Source organism: Miscanthus floridulus, chromosome 18, assembly GCF_019320115.1.
Source record: "Miscanthus floridulus cultivar M001 chromosome 18, ASM1932011v1, whole genome shotgun sequence".
Lineage (NCBI taxonomy): Eukaryota > Viridiplantae > Streptophyta > Magnoliopsida > Poales > Poaceae > Miscanthus > Miscanthus floridulus.
The window spans coordinates 888,090-903,250 of record NC_089597.1 but is presented as its reverse complement, the minus strand read 5'-3'; positions in this window follow the sequence as shown (position 1 = coordinate 903,250).

Below are 15,161 nucleotides of genomic sequence, written 5' to 3'. Positions count from 1 at the left end.
AAATATGTTTTTCTGTGGTAGGTACTTGCAGCCCCCGAGCCTTCTCCAGGTTCTTTTCTGTTGAAAAGAAGCCGGAAGAAGGGTCTTGATTTGTACTCCTTTGATCTTTGTCTTTTGCTGGTCATGGATGGGTCTTGTATAGCCATGAGTGAGCGTCTTCTTTTACTTTTTGTTAGGAATCTTGCTTTTGGGTACTATTTGCCTTTGTTGCTTTTCTCTTTTGTTCTTTTCCTCTTTGTTTCTTGTAATCTTTAGCCTTGTTTACCTCTGGTTTGCTGTAAATACCTTCTTTGTTGGTTGTGGTTCTTCGTCGAGTAGGAAATTTCTTCTTCAATTCTTTCTTCATTCGTAGATATGCTGGTGTGTGAGGTTGAGCAGCCCCCGGGCTTATGCTTGCTTGGTAATGAACATGCTGCTCTATCTGTTCTTCTGCGTTCGAGCTATCACTGCTGCCGCCACTGGGTTCCTTGTTGCAATATTTAAGAATCTTGTCTCTATCTTATGTCTGAGTTTATCCGGTCCTGTTTGGCCGTCTATAACCTTTGTATTTGTCTTCGATCAATGAGATGTATAATTTTTCTCTGTCCGAGTTTAATAGATGTGAAAAGTCAACCTTCTTTTGATGTTCTTGTAATATACTTTGTCTCTGAATTTTTAAGATGTGAGCAGGCTTCGTCCTGTCTTTCTTTTCTTCTTAGATGTCTTTTGAATAATATGGACAAGTTTCGCCCTGTCTTTCCTTGTGGCTTTTTTCTGCTTTGCCATAGCTTGTTTCGCTCTTTGGGTCGGTGACCGAGTTGTTTGGAGTGTTTGTGCCGCTCTTTGGTCAAAGTAGTCGATTGTACCGCTCTTGGGGTAGACGATCGAGTTGTTGGAGTGTTTGTGCCCCTCCTTGGGCAACGTAGTCGATCGTGCCGCTCTTGGGGTAGGCGACCGAGTTGTTGGAGTGTTTGTGTCCCTTTCTGGGCAAAGTAGTTGATCATACCACTCTTGGGGTAGGCGACCGAGCTGTTGGAGTGCTTGTTCCGCTTCTTGGGCGAAGTAGTCGATCGTACCACTCTTGGGGTAGGCAACCGAGTTGTTGGAGTGCTTGTGCCGCTTCTTGGGCAAAGTAGTTGATCATACCACTCTTGGGGTAGGCGATCAAGTTGTTGGAGTGTTTGTGCTCCTCCTTGGGCAACATAGTCGATCGTGCCGCTCTTGGGGTAGGCGACCGAGTTGTTGGAGTGCTTGTGTCCCTCTTTGGGCAAAGTAGTCGATTGTACTACTTTTGGGGTAGGCGACCGAGTTGTTGGAGTGCTTATGCCGCTTCTTGGGCGAAGTAGTCGATCGTACCACTCTTCGCTTCTTGGGCGAAGTAGTCGATCGTACCACTCTTGGGGTAGGCGACCGAGCTGTTGGAGTGCTTGTGCCGCTTCTTGGGCAAAGTAGTCGATCGTACCACTCTTGGGGTAGGCAACCGAGTTGTTGGAGTGCTTGTGCCTCTTCTTGGGTGAAGTAGTCGATCGTACCACTCTTGGGGTAGGCGACTGAGCTGTTGGAGTGCTTGTGTCGCTTCTTGGGTGAAGTAGTCGATCGTACCACTCTTGGGGTAGGCGACCGAGTTGTTGGAGTGCTTGTGTCCCTTTCTGGGTGAAGTAGTTGATCGTACCACTCTTGGGGTAGGCGACCGAGTTGTTGGAGTGCTTGTGCCGCTTCTTGGGCGAAGTAGTCGATTGTACCACTCTCCGCTTCTTGGGTGAAGTAGTCGATCGTACCACTCTTGGAGTAGGCGACCGAGCTGTTGGAGTGCTTGTGCCGCTTCTTGGGTGAAGTAGTCGATCGTACCACTCTTGGGGTAGGCGACCGAGTTGTTGGAGTGCTTGTGCTGCTTCTTGGGCGAAGTAGTCGATCGTACCACTCTTGGGGTAGGCGACCGAGCTGTTGGAGTGCTTGTGCTGCTTCTTGGGTGAAGTAGTCGATCGTACCACTCTTGGGGTAGGCGACCGAGTTGTTGGAGTGCTTGTGCCGCTTCTTGGGTGAAGTAGTCGATCGTGCCGCTCTTGGGGTAGGCGACCGAGTTGTTGGAGTGCTTGTGTCCCTTTCTGGGCGAAGTAGTTGATCATACCACTCTTGGGGTAGGCGACCGAGCTATTGGAGTGCTTGTGCCGCTTCTTAGGTGAATTAGTCGATCGTACCACTCTTGGGGTAGGCGACCGAGTTGTTGGAGTGCTTGTGCCACTTCTTGGGCGAAGTAGTCAATCGTACCACTCTTGGGGTAGGCGACCGAGTTGTTGGAGTGCTTGTGCCGCTTCTTGGGTGAAGTATTCGATCGTACCACTCTTGGGTTAGGCGACTGGACCTATATATCACAACAGTTTCTGGGTTGGCTATTTGTAGGGTAAGTAAGCAATCGTACTAGCTCTTGGGGTACGCGATTGCGCCCATATAGCAACAACCGTTTCCAGGTTGAGCTGTTTGTAGGGCTGCCCCTTTTTCCCCAACCTGATTACAGGTTGGTTCTGTCCGTTGGACAGGGCTATCAGTCGTACCATCTCTTTATGGTAGAGTGACAAATGCTAGCTTGGGTCTCCTTACCCAAGAAGCTATTTGGCCGTTGGCCGTCAGTCAGACATCTCCATATGGTTGAGTGACAAGATTGCCCATGTAGCGCAACCATTTCTGGGTTGGCTATTAACAGGGAAGCCCCTTTTCCCCCAACCTGATTACGGGTTGGTTCTGTTTGTTGGATAGGGCTCATATTTGAAGCTATTCTTCTTGAATAATCTCTGTTTTATTTCTCTTGAAACTTGAGTACAATCTATTGTACTTAATTGTAGAATCTTTTGAGTTGGCTGATATGCCAAGTGTTCTTTATAGGTATTTCATCTGGAGTCATCAACTCGTATGTGCCGGGTCCTGTTGCTGTCTTCACGATGAAGGGTCCTTCCCATGGACTGAGTAGTTTGTGTCGTCCATCTTTCTTTTGGATTAGTCATAGTATTGAGTCCCCTGGCTTTAGTGATTGGGGTTGAGTACTTTTGTCATAATGTCTTCATAACCCTTGTTGATATCTTGCATTTTGTATGATTGCACTGTCTCTTATTTCTTCTATTGAATCAATTTCTAACCGCCTTGTTTCTTCTGCTTTGCCTTCTTCATATTGTTCTATTCTTGGAGATAACCATATTAAGTCGGCTGGTAGTACTGCCTCTTATCCATAGACCAGAAAGAACGATGAGTATCCAGTTGCTCTGCTGATCTGGGTTCTCAGACCCCATACTACTTTTGGTAATTCGTCGATCCATTTTCTACCATAATCTTTCAAATCTTCATATAATCTTGGTTTTAAACCTTGTAATATGAGTCCATTTGCTCTTTCAACTTGTCCATTGGCCTGCAGGTGTGCTATTGATGCAAAGTCGATTTCTATCCCACAATCTCTTGCCCAGTATTGGAATTCTCTTGCTGTAAATGGTGAACCAAGATCTATGATTATTCTGTTGGGCATGCCGAACCTATGCATGATGTCTTATATGAATTCCACTGCCTTTTCTGCACTGTATTTGACCAAAGGTTTGTATTCAATCCACTTTGTAAATTTGTCGATTGCCACAAATATGTATTCGAAGCCTCCTTTTGCTTTTTTGAGTGGTCCGACTTGATCCAGCCCCCAGCATGAGAACGGCCAAACCAGTGGTATGCATATTAAGTTGTGAGCTGGCACATGTGATTGCCTAGCAAACATTTGGTAATTCTAGCAAGTTCTGACGAGCTCTTCTGCATCTTTGAGTGCTGTTGGCTAATAGAAACCGGTTCTGAATGCTTTGCTGACTAGTGTCCTAGAGGCTGCATGATTTCCATAGCATCCTGAGTGGATTTCATCCAAGATTTCCTTTCCTTTATCTATCGGAACACATTTAAGCAGTACTCCTGATGATGCTGCTCTTTTGTATAGTTTATCCCCCACCAGAATGTAGTTTTTGCTTCTTCATACAACCCGAGTTGCTTCTGCTTTGTCTTCGGGTAGTTTCTTCTCTTTGATAAAATCAATGTATGTTTGTCTCCAATCACTTTGTATGACCATGATTTGTCTTGACTGGTCAGGTTCTTCTGCTTGATCTATTTCCATTGGATCTGTTGTCTCCTTCTCTTTTTCTATGTTTTCGAGTTGTTTGATGGATGGGGCTGTGAGTTCTTCCACAAATATACCGGGTGGTACTTTTGCTCTATCTGATCCTAATTTGGCTAGCACATCTGCTGCAACGTTGGAATCTCTTAGTACATGATGGATTTCGAGCCCTTGGAAAATTTTCTCTAATTTTTTGACTTCTGCACAGTACGCATCCATATTATCTTTTGTACAATCCCAATCCTTGTTGACTTGATTGATTACTACAGTTGAATCACCGTAGACAAGTAGTCTTTTGATCCCAAGCGAGCTTGCAACTCTTAGACCGTGTATTAATGCTTCGTATTCTGCCTCATTGTTAGTTGCCTACCAAAGTATTTGTAGCACATATTTTAACTGTCTCCCTTCTAGTGATATGAATAGTACTCTTGCTCTAGCTCCTCCTAACTTTAGGGAACCATCAAAATACATTTTCCAATGATCAAGTATTGGTTTGGGTTCTTTTTGACTGATTTCTGTCCATTCAGCAATGAAGTCGAATAATGCTTGAGATTTGATTGCTGTTCTTGGTTTGAAGTCTAGGTTGAGAGCACTGAGTTCTACTGCCCATTTTGATATCCGACCTGTTGCATCTTTGTTGCGTAGAATGTCTTGAAGTGGAAAATTGGTTACCACTGTAATCTTATGTTCATGGAAATAATGTCTTAGCTTTCTTGATGATATCAACACTGCATAAAGTAGTTTTTGCACGTGTGGGTATCTCACTTTTGATTCTATTAGTACTTCGCTTATGTAATAGACTGGTCTTTGCATTTTGTATGCGTGTCTGGGTTCTTCTCTCAACCACAATTGATGTGCTGACAACGTTCTTGGTTGCTGTAATGTATAGCATCATGTCCTCTTTGTCTTTTGGTGGTGTCATTACTGATGATGATGCCAAGTATTCTTTTAACTTTTGGAATGCTTCTTCTGCCTCTTCTGTCCATTCAAAATTTCCTACCTTTTTCAATAATTTGAAGAAAGGTAGCCCTTTTTCTCCTAGTCGGAAGATGAATCTGTTGAGTGCTGCCATGCATCCTGTAAGCTTCTGTATGTCTTTAACTTCCTTTAGAGGTTTCATATCTATGATGGCTTTAACCTGCTTTGTACTTGCTTCAATTCCTTGGTTACTGACTAGAAACCCGAGTAGTTGTCCTGATGGTACCCCAAAAACACACTTTGTGGGGTTTAGCTTCCACTGCCATGCTTTTAGATTCTTGAAAGTCTCCTCGAGGTCTTCTATCAATGATCCGAGTTCTTTTATCTTGATTACTACACCATCAATGTATGCTTCTGCATTTCTTCTGACTTGACTCCCCAAGCAAGTTTGAATTGCTCTTTGATATGTTGCCCCTGCATTTTTTAGCCCAAAAGGCATTGATTTATAGCAATATGCCCCAAAGGGTGTAATGAACAAAGTCTTGCTTTGGTCTTCTTCTCTTAAGGATATTTGATGATAGCCTGAATAGCAATCTAGAAAGGATAACAGAGCTGATCCTACTGTCGAGTCGATGATTTGATCAATCCTTGGTGGGACATATGGATCTTTTGAGCAATGTTTGTTGAGGTCTGTGTAGTCGATGCACATGCACCCTTCTTTTGAATTCTTCTTCTCTACTAGGACCGGGTTGGCAAGCCAATCCGGGTTGATTATTTCTCTGATGAATCCTGCTGCCATGAGCTTGGTGATCTCTTTTTTGATTGCTGCTTTTCTGTCTAGAGTGAATCTTCGTAACTTCTGCTTAACGGGTTTGGACCCTTTGTTCACATCAATTATGTGCTCAGCCAACTCCCTTGGGACCCCTGGCATGTCTGCTGGCTTCCAAGCGAAAATATCTTTGTTGTCCCGAAGAAAGTTGGGGAGGGCGAGTTCCTATTTGGGGTCAAGATTTGCACTGATGATTGCCATCTTCTTTCGGATCACCAGTCAGTAGGTCAATAGTCTTGGTAGCGGCTTCTTTTGGTGGTGCAAAGTTGCTTGGTTTCTTAGCCGGTATCTTAATCTCATCTGGGTTCATTTCGTTGTCCAGCATTGCAATCTCCTTTCCTTCCTTTATATTTTGTAATCTTTCGGATATTTGTACTGCTTGTACGTCACAATCATGTGCTTTCTTTAGATCTCCATTCAATGATAATACGCCCTTTGTTGTTGGCATCTTGAGCAGTAGGTATGGATAATGTGGTACTGCCATGTATTTTGTTAAAGCCGGTCTCCCAAGTATTGCGTGGTAGCATGATTCAAAGTCTGCAACTTCGAATTTGATGAATTCCGTCTGGTATTTGTCTAGTGTGCCAAAGGTGACAGGTAGGGTTATCTGTCTGAGGGGCATAGCTACTCTGCCAGGTACTATTCCGTAGAATGGTGTGCTTGTGGGTGTCATTAGACCTTCACAATCCAGATTCATCCTTTTGAGAGTATCTGCGAAAATTATGTTAAGCCTAGCTCCTCCATCGATGAGTACTTTAGTTACTGCTACTCCTGCGATAGTCGGACCCAGTACCAGTGGGTAGCATCCTGCGTTTGCTGCACTGGTCCATTGGTCTTCTCTTGTGAAGTGGATGGGGTACTCTAACCAATCTAGATATCTAGGGATGGCTGGTTCAGCTGCCATGATGGCTCGGTGAGCTAATTTCTCTTGTCTTTTGCTTCGTGTGTTAGGAACACCTAAAAATATCACCGCTAATTGGTGTTGGGGTTCTTGATAATCTCCTTCAGCTCTCTTTTCCTCCTTCTTAAATTCTTCTTGCTTTGGCTCTGAGTTGTTTTGATTCATGTTTTCTCTCTTCATGAATTGCCGCTAAAAAGTGCTGCATTCAACTAACTTGTGTCTGGCCCCTAGGTGTATGTGACACGACATATTTTCTATGTTTTTCGACGCTCTTCCTCGATAGTTGTTACTCTAATAGTTGCTATTACTATTGTAACCGCTGTCGTTACGGTTGTTGCTATTGTTGTAGTTGCCATTGTGATTGCTACCATTGCTATCATTGCCATTGCCATTGTATCTTCTTTTGTTGTCTGTGGTTGCCACCATATTGTCCTGCCTTGGTCTTTTGTCTTGTTGTCTATAATCGGGTCTTCTATTCTCTGGGTTGTCCCTAGCAAATCTGTGCCGAGTTTTTTCTTCTGACGAAATTAGCTTCTCAACAACCCTCTTGAAGTCTTCATTTGTTCTTGGGTTCTCATTGAAATAGTCCTTGTATTGCCAGTTTGCCCAGATTCCTTCTACAAAGGCCTCTATCACCTCCCTATCAGTAATGTCATGGACTTGAGCCCTGAATTCTCCAAATCTTCTATAGTATTCCCTTAGACTTTCTCCTCTCCTTTGCTTTACTCCTTTCAATTCGGCTACAGTCATTGGATGGGTAATAATGCCTGCGAAGTTGTTGCAGAAAGCTTCTTGCAAGTCTTCCCAATACCTAATTGATCTTGGCCTCAATTTGTCAAACCATTGTAGCGGCATTGCTTCGAGGGCCATTGGGAAGAATAGAGCCTTGATGTCGTCGTCTCCTCCAGCTAATTCAATAGATTGGGAGTAAACCCTTAGCCATTGTCTTGGTTCGACTTTGCCATCATACTTGGAATGATTTGCTGGTTTAAACTTGTGCGGTAGCTTTAAAGTTTGTAGTCTTCCTATGAAACAAGGGAATCTATCATATGGTTCTGTTCTTCCATAATCTGGCGATCTTGCCCTTCTGTAATAAGACCTGTCTTCTTTTAACTCAGACTCTCCATAGTCATCTTCTTTGTCAAATCTTCTTGATATTTCTTGGTAGCGTTGGCTCAATTCTGGTTTGTCTCTTTCTTGTTGCTTTGAGTAGTGTTCCTTCCTTCCATTGATATCAGCACTTTCTACTGGTCCTATCCTTTGAAAATTCAATTTTTTGGGTGGCTGCTCCCTTTGTGGCTCCTGTGGAATTTCTTCGTCGGGTTGTTTTTCTGATCCCCCGACTTCTTTCTTCTGGTCTTCCTTTGCTTTCCCGTTATTCGTGAGGGTGTACAACTCATTTGTTAATTCTTCAATTCTTTCCCTTTTTGTATTTTTTGTGGCTTCTTTTTCTGCCTTCTTTCTGTTGTATTCCGTTAGCTCCGCTTTGTATTTATTCCAGACTTGCTTCCTTTGTTTAGCCTGGTTCCTCCTTCCAGCTTTCAATTTGTTCTTCTTTAGCCTTGCTAGTCTTTGCTCATCATTTTTGTTGCTGTCGCTTTTCTCATCTGGCGAGATGTTGCCTTCTGATTCATCTGAAGATTTTATATCTGGTATCTGTGGTGGTTCCAAAGGTTGTTCTAACTGCTCCGCCATGTATACAGTATACCTCTTCCGAGCTCTTCTTGTATGGTATTCCATCCTTCGTTTGGTTGAGCTATCTGTAGCTTTTGAACTAGATCCGAGTTCTTTTCCCTCTTAATAAGGTAGTTCTTCAACGCGCGTGCCAGTCTGGACCTTGCTTAAGGTGAAAGGACCTGGCCAATGCACCACACAATCTTGCGGGGTCACTGTCATGATCATCCCTTCTTGTGCTCCCTCCAGGAGTATTCTTCTTGCTGAGTTCATCTTGTTTTAGGTACAGTGTTGATATACTGATGCCGCGTTGTGCAGTCCGTAAGTTCCCAAGTTCTTCTTTGAGTTGTACGGGTCGTATCCCTTCACGATCGTTGTTGTGTCTCCAAGTCCAATTAGGCTTAGCTCTTGTGCCGTGAAGATTGTCTTGGAATCGGGTTGTATCTCTTTTTCAGAGTCGGTTTTGTATTCGCTTTCTTCCTTATTCCGAGATGTATCCGAAATTGAGAGTTTTGTCATCTTCTCGGCGAGTTTGTATTGAACTTCATCATTGAATTCTTTTTCTTCTTGGAGACGGGTACGAAGCTTGCCGTCGCCATCAGCCTTGCAGATCCAGGATCCGAAGACAAAGGTTGTTCCCGTCAAAAAGGTCATCTTAAGGTTGAGGTCCGCCGAACTCTCGAGAAAAAATTCGTCGAAAGCCCCTACCTGGCGCGCTAGCTGTCGATGTTTTACCACCGATAGCCTGCCACGGGGGTACCCGGGATAGTTGTTCGGGCTTCAGCGAATAGCGAAATTCGGCGGTTACGCAAAGAGACTCACGATTATACTGGTTCTGGCCCTCGACTTGGTCGAGTAATAACCTTACGTCCAGTTTTGGCATTAGCCTGTTTGCGTTGTATTGCTCTGAGTATCGGGTATCCGTCCTCCTCTTACAATGGGTACCCTCGCCAGCACTTTATAGTCCAGGCGCTGAGAGGCGTTGTTTGTGTCCTATTCGGGTACAAGGTCAGAGTCCTAAGCTACGCTTCAGGCGCCTTTCCTTGTATAGTTTGAGTTGGAGTTTCGGTTTTGCACGTTGCTTTGCTCCACGTTCTTCTTGGCGATTGGGCTATAGGCCTTGTTACTAAGGCCTACCTCCCTGTAGTATGGTCTATGGGGGGCCCGTAGGGTTCCCCATCGATAGTTGGTCCTAGACGTCCCTCTCCCGTCGGAGGAACAATGACTTCTCGAGGGACCGGGCCTCGAGCTCCTAATAGGCAGAACGGACATCAAGCGCTGCGGGAAAACTCAACAAAAAGACGACACCGCATGAGAAAAGAAGGTGCGTACCTAGGCGACCCCGGGCAGATCGTCAGCCATGACGGACAGCGCTGTCCGCAGCGACCGCTCTGCCAGATGGCGGTATTGCTCGAAGGTGTCCTAGCGCCCCCCCTCGGCCACGTCCTCGAGGGCGAACAGAGGCTCCCCCTCAGGGTTGTCCTGGCTTTGCCACAAGACACGCAGGTGATCCCACCCGCGGGGCTCGGGTTGTACCCGCACGAGGGTCGAGCTTCCCTCGCCAGAGGTCAGAGCCGGCTACTCCACGGTGCTAGTCACCTCGGCATCCGCCGCCTCCTTCCCCCAGGAAGTATCGTCGGAGGAGATCGAATGGACCTCCACTTCCCGGGCACTCTCCAGCAACAGTGGCAGACCTTGGACCGGGGGTGGTATTGAAGCTTGCCCCGCCTCTGTCTCCACTTCCTGGGCCACCGGCTTCGCCGCACCAGCCTCGGTAGTCCCGAGGGCTCTAGTCCTCGCCACCTCGGCCTCGGTGGTCCCGGGCACCCTGGCCTCCGTCGCCTCGGCCTCAAAAGTGCGGGGGGCCTCAGCCTCGCCCTCGGTGGCCTTGGCAACTAAAGGCACCCTGGCCCCATCTAGCTCATGGGGCGTAGGCTCCTCCTCCTCCACTCGCTTCGTGGCCGCCTCGGTAGCCTCTCCCCGGGCAACCGGCTCCTTTGGGTCGGTCCTCGTCGACGTCATGCCACATTGTATGGTGGCTTGCGCCTCCACCACCCATTGGGTGGTGGAGCTGGTGCTCACCTTGAGCGCCTTACGCAGCGCCAAGGCAGGCACTTCCGCCTGACGCTTTCGACTGAAAGCAAAACACTGACAAGGTCAGCATACGACCAAGGAACAAATGAGAGATGCTGCCAACTCCGCTGAAAAAACACTCACCTTGAACGGGGACACAACCGCTTTGGCACTACGTCCCTCCTCAGCAATGGCGGTGGCGACAGCGGTGGCACGACTTCTGTGACCACCGGTGCCGGCCGGTCCTCGCCGGACTCCGGTGCCCCCTCGACCCTCTACGGGGGTAGTTGCGTCGCCCCTACCGCCACCTGCTCCACCTCCGCCGTCGAGTCCACTAGGCTAACGGCGCGCTTCCCTAACGCTCGTGCCTCGGGCGTGTTGGCCTCGGCCTCGGGGCGGGCGATCGTCGGCCCCGAGGCGCCCACCCCTCCTCCTCCAGGGAACGCCGGGCCACTCGCCGACGCCTCGAGCGCCATCTCCTTGACGTTAGGGAGATGGTCCAGGGGACCCCGCCCCACCTCGCTCTTGTCATCTTCGCCCGAAGAGTCCATCGACAGTGACGGCGACGGAGATGCCTCCACCGAGAGACCATCCTGCCTCTACTGCCGGTGGCGTTTCTCCAGCTCCTCGCGCTCAAGGATCTTCCTCTTGCGCTTTGCCTCCTCGGCGTCCTTCTGCTTCTTCTACGCCTCGGCGTGCGCCCGATTCACCGCCCGCCGCTCTGCGTCCTCGGGAACGGGTGGTGAGGAGGCTCACACATCCCTCATCCCCTGTGGGGACGACAAACACAAATAAGGGAATAGGAAAACGCGAGGAGCGAGGAGGCCTCGGGGCCACAGCGGCACGTGACTTACCAAAGAGAGGTACCCCCGTGATGGATGCATCGCAAACGGGGTCAGACCACCGCTCCTCAGCCGCCCCTCCACCATCTCTCTCACCCGACGTAGAATCTCCTCATCGGAGGGGGCGATGGTGGACATCCGGATGCCCTCGATCGGCTCATCTGGTGTCATGTCGAACAGGCGCTGCCGCTGAGTCATCATCGGCAGCACCCTCTAGCGGTGGAAGGCCGCCACGACCACAGCCACCGTAAGGCTGTGGCTGCGCAGCCTCTCCAGCCCTCTAGGAGCAGCTATAGCTTGGGCTGGTCGACCAGTGGGACGCCATACCTCCACTTCTCCGGCTAGCTCTCCACGACCCGCCTGGTGTAGGGGGAAGTCTGCTGTCGTTGTTGCAGAGGTAGAACCAGTTGTTGTACCAGCGGCGATTGGACGACGCGAGCTGGGCCGAGATGTAAAGGTGCTGCCGGTCCTGGCGCACTTGGAGAGTGCAGCCACTAGCCCTCATCGCCTTCTGCATGCCCGCCGTGCCCGTCGGCTTGGTGGTGAACCCCGCCCGAAAGAGGTGGAGCCACAGCTCCTAGTGGGGGGCAATGCCTAGATACCCCTCGCAGATGGCGACGAAGATGGCCGCCTACGCGATGGAGTTGGGGTTGAAGTTGTGGAGCTCCACATCGTAGTAGTGTGGGAGCGCCCGCTTGAACCGGTCCGCCGTTAGGCCAAGACTGCGCTCGTGGAAGGACACAAAGCTCACGATGTAACCATCATGTGGCCTCGGCTCCGGCTCGCCTCCCGGAGCAATCTACTCCGGTCTATTGGGGTCGGTAATCGGGCGGAGGAGGCCATCGTCGACAAGCGACTGCAGCATCTCCACGGACATGTTGGACGAACCCCAGGGGTCCACCTGAATGATAGTAGTGCTGTTGGCCATGAGTGCCATGGAGAATGCGGCTATGGTGGTATGGCAAACTCTCTCTCCCCCCTTCTCCCTTCTTCTCCCCGGTGCTCTCTGTTCTTAGCAACGGCTTGAGGATAGAAAGGGCGAATACAGGCAAGGTAAGGAGGAAAGGGGCGAGGCTCGTCACGTATTTATGAGGGAAGGGGGCAAAACAGACGGGCGATGAAATCGAGGAAGTTTCCCTCAAATCTGGCATAGTTAATCCAGATCCAATTAAACCGCCCACGCGCCCACCTTTTCCTTATTAATCGCGCGCACAGTAACATCCCATCCGCTGACACCACGTCGCATCCGACCACAGTAGCGGCAGGCACCATTCCACCTCTCCAAGAAAACTGCCTCAAAAGGCGCACCTGCCATTATCAGCTGATGGGAGGGGAATATCCCCCACCCGATTCCTTTCAGACAAAGGAACTGGGCACCAAGCCCGTTATGGTCCAGGGGTTCGAAGGCTGGGCCCCCGAGGGTCTCGATAGTCGCCCTAGGACGACAGAGTTAGGGACAACTATGGGTGAGCATGTACATGGCTGAGGCCCGAGCAAGCGATCGCTCGGGATGCCCTAAGTCGTGTTCGAGACCGGTAGGGAGGTCTCCAAATGGGATCCCACCGTAGGGAGGCATCGAGCCCCCAGGGCCAATCGAACGGCCCTAGGACCCACTAGAGAAGCCCTCTGGTACTTTTGGAGTGCATCTCTAGACCGCTAGCCGACCCCTATCGAATGGGGCATGGGCCTCCACTCGGACTTACCTGATAATAGCTCACCAGAAGTGTCATCGCTCGCGCCCACCGAGGGTAGCCTGGCATATTCCATCCCTCTTTCCGAACAAAAAGGATGAGTGAGGGTCGCACAAAAAGCCAGGGGAACTCCTAATTGCCCTTTCGCTCCGTGCAGAGGCTCGGGGGCTCTTCCTACAACCATGCCGAGACCCAGCGACCCAGGCTCGCACTTGAGGGCTCGGCAAACAACCCCTCCTTCCGAACAAAAAGGATGCGCGAGGGTCGCACAAAAAGCCAGGGGAACTCCTGATCGCCCTCCCGCTCCGTGCAGAGGCTCGGGGGCTCTTCCTGCAACCATGCTGAGACCCAACGACCTAGGCTCGCACTTGAGGGCTCGGCAAACAACCCCTCCTTCTGAATGAAAAGGATGCGCGAGGGTCACACAAAAAGACAAGGAAACTCCTGATCGCCCTCTTACTCCACACAGAGGCTTGGGGGTCCTTCCTGCAACCAAGCCGAGACCCAGCGACCTAGGCTCGCACTCGAGGGCTCAGCAAACAACCTCTCCTTTAGAACGAAAAGGATACGCGAGGGTCGCACAAAAAGCCAGGGGAACTCCTGACCGCCCTCTCGCTCCGTGCGGAGGCTCGGGGGCTCTTCCTGCAACCAGGACGAAGACAAGCAACCCGAACTCACACTCGGGGGCTCGGCAAAACGTGACAAAGGGCACCGAGCCCGTTACGGTCCAGGGGTTCGAAGGCTGGGCCCCCAAAGGTTTTGACAGCCGCCCCAAAACAAACAGAGTCAGGGATGACTATGGGCGAGCCCGTACATGGCTGAGGCCCAAGCAAGCAATTGCCTGGGATGCCCTAAGTCGTGTCCGAGACCGGTAGGGAGGTCTTTGAATGGGATCCTACCGCAGGGAGGCACTGAGCCCCCAGGGCCAATCGAACGGCCCTAGGACCCACTAGAGAAGCCCTCTAGTACTTTTTGGAGTGCGTCTCTAGACCGCTAGCCGACCCCAATCGAATGGGGCACGGGCCTCCACTCGGACTTACCCGATAACAGCTCACCGGAGGTGTCACTGCTCGCACCCACTGAGGGTAGCTTGGCATCCTCCACCCCTCCTTCCAAACGAAAAGGATGCGTGAGGGTCGCACAAAAAAGATAGGGAAATTCCTGATCGCCCTCTTGCTCCGCGCAGAGGCTCGGGGGCTCTTCCTGCAACCAAGCCGAGGACCCAGCGACCTGAACTCGCACTCATGGGCTCGGCAAACGCAATAAAACCCCTCGCACGACATGAGAAAAGCCCCTGGAGGAATAAATCCATTCCTCCAGGGCCTCGGGGGCTACACCCGGCGGGTGCGCTCGCGCGCACCCACCAAGGCCTTGAGTACGAAACACCACCCCGTCAAGAGCTGCCGCGAGCCGAGTCTCATCAAAACCTTAGGAAGAGCACTCACACTCTCCCTGAGGCTCGGGGGCTACTGTCGGGTACCATAAAAAGGAGTCCCCTAAGAAAAAACCGAAAAAATCGCTTAGACCCTGTCAAAATCAAAGCCAAAAGACAACTACTGGCTAACCCCCACCTTGTCCGAGGCAACCGATTCTACGTCTCGCTGGAGGCCTCGCACAAAAGGCCTCGGATAGGCCGCCGATTCTCCGCCTCGCTCGAGGCCTCGCATGAAGGGTCTCGGATGGGGTACCAATTCTCCGTCTCGCTCGAGGCCTCGCACGTAAGTCCTCGGACGAGTAACCGATTCTCTGTCTCGCTCGAGGCCCCATAGGTAAGGCCTCGGACGGAGAACCGATTCTCTGTCTCGCTTGAGGCCGGCTCGGCGACAGCCCCGTCGCCTCCGCCTCGACCGATTTCCCTGATAGAACGTCACGTCTAACTAACGTGACCAACCACTCCCGCGATGTCAGCCGGACGACGGCTCGACATAGCGAAGTGACCAACGAGATGGGAGTCGCATCAACACCATGCCGTCTGGGACAAGATAGGGCAGGGGTTACTGGTCGCTGTGCTCGGCACTGTGCCCACGACTGACGCCCGTACTGCACTGTGCTACCTAACCCCTGCTCCAGGAACAACACGGTGTGGGGAGTCAAGTCTGGGTCACTGTAGCCTCGAATCAGT